Below are 6367 nucleotides of genomic sequence, written 5' to 3' on the forward strand. Positions count from 1 at the left end.
AAAAAAAAACATTCAATACTTTTTAACCAGTTGCTAATTTCTAGGATTCTTCACCATTTTCGCAGCTGATTTGTTTCAGTGAGTGTTAAAGCATTTCTTCCCCTTTTCATCCCCAAACGATTTTGCTCTCTGTGCAAATGATTTCTCCCTATACTCTTCATATCAAAATTCCAGTAAGCTAGTTTCCTCAGACAAGAAAAATAACGTGTGGGTATTTGTAATTTTGTTCTCCTTTAACCATGTCCTTCTTACTGTTCCAAACTCTGAAATTGCATCATCTCATTTTTGGTCTTCAAATATGACCAAAAATCACTCTAAGGAACCTTTTGAATTGAATCCACTTACTTCATATCTCCATCAAAGTTTTATTCTACTCACAGTTATTTTTTCAGCTACATAGTTGCCTCTGTTCTCCAATTTGTCCTCACTGGCATAGAAGGTGAATGTTTGAAGAACATTGGATCCAGCTCTGAGGAATTCCCTGTGAAGCTGACGAACTAAAAAAAGACAAGAGATGCTTGGTACAGTTACTACTATTGGTATCCTAAAATTAAATGATTACTGAAGTAATGTTACTGTGACGTAAGTGATATAGTATTTACTAGTAAAGCCACTGTGAGAGAGTAGCAATAGTAGTGTATGCAGAATTTCTTCTTTCCCCCTCACTCTTAAACATTAAGTAGAAAACTTAGTTATTTCCTGCTATAAATAACTGAAGATTTCTATTCAGTTTTCTATCAGCAGATCCAGATTTGTCTTGCACTTCACCTATCTCCTGCTTTTTGCACTCCTTCACATCTCCCAGTTTCACATAATAGAAATGCACCATCGTTTGGGAAAGGAAACAAAAAAACACAGCAAAAGCCTGTGAAAGAATAACAAGGAATAACAAGCAAAAAGAACATCAAATGAAAGAAAGAGCCAGTTTCTCAGCTTCTAGATCATGACTGTATTAAGAGGTTCAACAGCTTATAGCTGAACATACAAGAAATCAATTAACCTCTAGATATTGTAAACAAACAAGAGAACACTGAAGTTTCTATGGCAAATCTTTGGGGAAGTTTTCCTAATGGCCTGGTTTATCATACCTCCATGTTCACAGACAATCTGTGTCATTAGCAAAGTGTGTGACTGTGTCAAAATGAAGTTATTGCCTTCAGCTACAACAGATACAGCATTCTACAACAGGGAAGCTCAAACAGAAGTTGTTAGTATCAATCACATGAACACATCTGCTTTCAGTGAAGGAACAGTGTCGTGTTGCTTGCTTTTCTCTGCTGGTGCAGCATTTCATTTTCAGTTACAGCCTTGGCCAACCGCAGTGTGATTTAATACAGTGCCTCTTTACCCTGCAGTCAAAAAGACCTGTTCGGGAACACAGATTATAGCAGGGCTACAGATCAAAAAGTCCCTGGAATCTGCCTAAGCTATCAGGATCAGATTTCAGTTTTACAACTTCTACATTAATTCAAAACTTTAGTATTTCAGAGAGAATTCTGCTTTCTATAGCATTAAAGTACAGCATTAATCACAGACAAAAGAGATGTTTCTGTATGTTTTTAGTGGCCTGAAGTGTTTTTTGTTTTTTATTTTTCCATGAGGAAGAATAGAAAACACCGGTGAAAACTAGCTGGGAAAAATTGAAAAAATTCTACAAATATTTTCACAAATACTCTGACTTCCATAACAAACAAGCTTTATTTACCCACAGTGGTTTTCATTTAAAATTACTGCATTCCTGGAAGAAGTCTTGGGCTTTGGGTGAATAAGGACAGTGATACAAATAAACAAACAAAACAGTAAGAAACTTATTTCAAACTGTTAGTTACATAGACCCACTCAGGAGTCTCCTGTCCACATTTGGAGAGAAAAAATGGCCTAATAAGTAAAGTATCAGTCTGAATCTCATTCGATCCCAGGCAGATATTATTATACCCACAATATTCTGTTACTATTTTAAAACCTGCAACAGTCTGCATGACACTAAGAGAAAACCCCAAACCGCTGTGTAAATTATTGTGTGACTATGGTTTCCTCCACCATTTGAGAAATGAGGTTAAGAGCTACAAGTAAGGCTAAATAATGATTTCAATTCACCACAAGTTGGATATTTAACAATAGACAGACTTAAGCTAACAGAAGATGGAGAAAGTGTATATGCACACTGTGCCATGCAGGGCAGTAGCCCAGATACCTGATCTGGCTCAGGACAGCTGTCAGTCTCATAGAACTTCTCTCTCGTAACAGAGTGAATGGCTTTCAACTTGTCTTTTTTGTTTGTTTGTTTTTGTTTTATTGCACATGCCTCACTGCATTTTAAGAACCCCCTCCCTCCCTTTTCCCTCTTCCCTTACAAAGAGGAGGGGGCTGTTAGCTGTATGGATTTTGTACCAGCTGGCCCAGCCAGTTGCTCCTGGTGCTCTTTACACCTGCTTTCCAAGTAACATGACTCTTAAACACGCAGGAGCAAAAATCAGTAATGGAGGAGAGGCAGCACACTGCACTACAAGAAACAAACATGTTCCCAGTTGAGTATATGTTCATAAATCGCCTATAAAAAGGTTTATTAAACTGTTGTAAACGTTACAGGCATAAGCAGTATGTTCTATAGATAGCTACCAGCAAATCACCAGTAATGCTTAGATGGCTCAGCTCTAACCAACAGCAACTAGGCAGTTACTTAAAGCAGGCCTGTGCGCTCATTTTGCCCAACTAACTCACCTGTGAGAGTATTTTTCTACATAAAATACGTCAAAGAAAGCAAACAGCAAAATTCCACTGAAGGCACATCCAATCCTTTAAAGCAGAGTCTGAGAACAAGAACTCAGCATGAAGCACAATCTCAGCAAGGCATTAGCACTGTCTGGGTTAAGCCAGCTGATGTTAGCTGCTAACCAACAGATCCTTCCCAGATTGAATCACTCAGTAATATATGTACTATTAACACATTAGTGTATTAACACTATTAGTGTATAACACATATAAGTGTATTAACAACTAATAGAATCTGTTTTAGCACTATTTATTCTAAATAGTCTTTATGCATTACAATCTTTATGCTGTAAGACGCTGAAATTGCTCATTTTGTTCCCCTCCACTGCTGGCAGTCACTCCACTAAACAGGAGAGGTAGAGAAAATGATCTTATTTTACTGTAAGTTGGGTTCTCATTCCGCTTTTCACAGTGGAGGCACCTACATTAAATACTCCACTCTCATTCAGTTGTTTATTTAAAATCACTATTTTCATGAAAAAGAAAATACAGAGACAGGATTGATTTATAGTGATATGAAAATCCTAGAATGGTCAAACCCAACAAAACAGAGAGTCACATGTAGAACTCTTATCACTGACAGCATCTTGTGACAAAATTTGATATTGGCTCGAGGACAGACAAGTCCATGAGAGAGAATATTACTGAATACAAAAATACCATATCTGGTTCAAAAATTATTGAAGATAAGAAACATTCTGGAGAGGTATCACTATATCATTTATAATGAGGTACTACTCATTCTTCCCCAGCCAGTTGCTTTTAGCCGTGTTACAAGAAGAATATGGGGTAAGATGAGCTTTTGGTGTACAGATTCTTACGCTGTTCTTCAAAGTGTCTAATTCTACAGCAATATTTCTATTTAAAAACTTGCTGCAAGTTCTATAAAGTAATTATTTTTCCAACCATTTTTACTTTCGTTTCAGAATTACCATTTCCCAGTAAAACTGACCTGCTTCTGGGTGTTCTACCGTTGCTTCCGGAGTCCAAGGTCCAGCTTTTACATATCCCCTCTTTTCGAGGGCAAAGACAAATCCCCCATCTCCAATCACAATCTCTCCAGCATCCAAGCGCTCGAGAATACCCTGAAGAAAAGGAAAGGTTAATAATTACAGTTCTTCAGTTCCGTGGGCATATGTGACTTGTTGTCATCTCCTGTATTTGACAAAATAGAAATATTTGTGGGCTACAGAAACACCTTAACCATAATAATAAAACATCATCTATTTCTTTCTGGAAATTCTCTTGAAAGAATAGCAGTAGACAGTCTGTTTTAAAAGCCTTCTTTTTCTATGAGGAACACATCAAAGCAACATATGTTGATTGCGCCTAATTAAATATTAGTTTTTGTATTTCATTCATTGCTTCATCGTCCTATTAATATTCTCCAAAACATTCTGTGCTATTACACTGGACAGTACTACATGCTGCAAATAGATTACTACCCTAATTCCATAAGATTTCAAGAAATGGATGAATGCAGACAATACATTAACAAAGGTAAGAGGTACAGAAAAAAATTATGGCTGTATTTTCCTGATGGTACATTTAGCGGTTTAGTAACTGAAATCTGAAGGAGCGAGAAAAGGAAAAGCCTTATGGACAGAGTTGAGTGTTGTTTGTGTACTCAGAGTATATCTTGATAATTTCTCCGCTGATTCATTTATGCTATCAAACATATCGGAAAGACAAACATCTACAACTTCTCATCTCTGCCCTTTGGGTGGGATGACAGTACATCCTCCCAACAAGGAGTACTGTTTATCTCAGATGGGTCCAGTATCAGTATCTTCAGAGTGCAACCACCCAAAGGTTCAAAGCTCTGCTGAGATGGTCAGCATTTTTGGCTCAGATGCTGACATGGCAGTAAGGTTATGGGGCTGCTGTGCAGATATGTGAGCCTGGCCAAGTGCTGGCTTGCAGATCTTGCATCACATTCTACTGCACATTGTGAACTTGCCAGAACAGCAACCTAGCATTCAAGAGATTAACTCTAGCATTCAAGAGACTATGCAAGTTCCTTATTTTGGCAGGACCTGGGCAAAACTCAGTCTATAATACTGTATTTACAAAACTGAGCAACTTTCAGCAAGCCCACCACTCATACCTCAACAGATGGGAGCTCTGTTGTACATCTAAGTGTTGGGAGGCTTTGTGAAAATTGCAGTTAAATAATTTTTAACTGAATGACTCAAATGGGGCTAAAGAAAAACAGCTGAGGAACTAATGACTGAGTCCTTCCCTCTCCTGCTTGCCAAGGAAGGTTGAACAAAGCCTGCTTTAGAAGTTTAACGTGCAGGGAATGGGACCACAGAGGGAAAAACCCTGGAGGTAAAAGCAATTTCAGGTGCTGCTGATTGATTGCAAATGAGGGAATAAATGCATGTTGACATCATATATAGATATTATATTTAAATGCACTACAACACTGACTTTTTTCTTTTAACAAGCCATTTCTTGGATTTAACAGCAGTTTCCCCTCAGTTATGGCTTTTTAAAACAGCACTTCAAAATAATCTTTACTTTTGTCACACAGAAGCAATGTAAGCTAAAACAGCATTATCAGCTCAGATTAGCTCAAAATGGAAATCACTGTTTTGCAGGTTATTACAGATTGATATTACCCCAAAGCACCACTGCTACTTGTCCTCACTGAATGAAATACCATTGGTTCAACCAGCATTTTGTCCTCATTTTGTCCTGCAGAGCTTACTACAGCTGTGTGTTCGTGCCTAATCTAGATCAAAACTAAACTACGTGATGATCCAGTAGTACAGAGATCTGGTATAAAGTAACAAGGAAAAAGACATGTAAAATCTAAAGCTTTCGAGACATCTTTTCACTTTTACCACCACAAATGGCATTGTATCACTTAGTGCATTCGCCGAAATGGTCTGTCTACTCACCAAAAGAGAACAAATGATTGCATGAAGATATTCCCAGCTTGCTTAGGAGAGTAACTAAACCATGTCAGCAGACAGTCTGCTTGTTCTACCTACGCCCTACCTTTCCATTGGTGAAGAGAAAGAAAGCATCTGAAAACTCAGATCTTACCCTGACTTCTTCATTCACAATCGGTTTATGTGAAAGAGCCATAGACGCATGTTCATACACACGAAAATGAATGACAACTGCTCTAAGAGCTGTCCTACTGTTAAAAGCACAGCCAGTCCTGGCAAGAAGGAAGAATGTGTTGCTCCATGCCCCTGCCAAACAGTGACAGGTAGCAACACTTCTGTATGTCAGAGTTTGATTCACACAAACTGTCTGTCTTAACAGGCAGAATGGCTGATGCCAGAATAACTTCATATTGACTAATTTCTTCAGCTGAATGAGAGTGCAAAGGGCATGCATACACGGGGGGGTGGTACTCGTGTTACACTGCTGGTATTCAGTCCTATCAATCAAGGGAAGAACAGTTTGGGACTTTTAAATAGAGTTAGCTGGAAACAGAAATCCCACCTAATGAAGATTAGTGCTTACAGTATCTAGAATAGAAAGTGTGTTGAAAATCTTCTTTAATTTTTTTTATCAAATACTGTAAAACTAAATGGAATTGCTGGCTGCAACGTGCGCGTTCCAAGAAAACCAAAAT

General features: G+C 38.1%; 1 long non-coding RNA gene across 1 annotated transcript; it reads right to left on the minus strand.

Moving 5' to 3' along the window:
* Positions 1–409: 409 nt before the first annotated feature.
* LOC109363938 lies at positions 410–3883 on the minus strand. The gene is made up of 2 exons (XR_002109844.1): positions 3725–3883; positions 410–497 (listed from the first exon to the last, which is right to left on the minus strand). It is a non-coding gene; the product is annotated as an uncharacterized LOC109363938 (long non-coding RNA).
* Between the last annotated feature and the right edge of the window lie 2484 nt (positions 3884–6367).

The sequence above is a fragment of the Meleagris gallopavo genome, chromosome Z (assembly GCF_000146605.3).
Source record: "Meleagris gallopavo isolate NT-WF06-2002-E0010 breed Aviagen turkey brand Nicholas breeding stock chromosome Z, Turkey_5.1, whole genome shotgun sequence".
NCBI classification, from domain to species: Eukaryota; Metazoa; Chordata; class Aves; order Galliformes; family Phasianidae; genus Meleagris; species Meleagris gallopavo.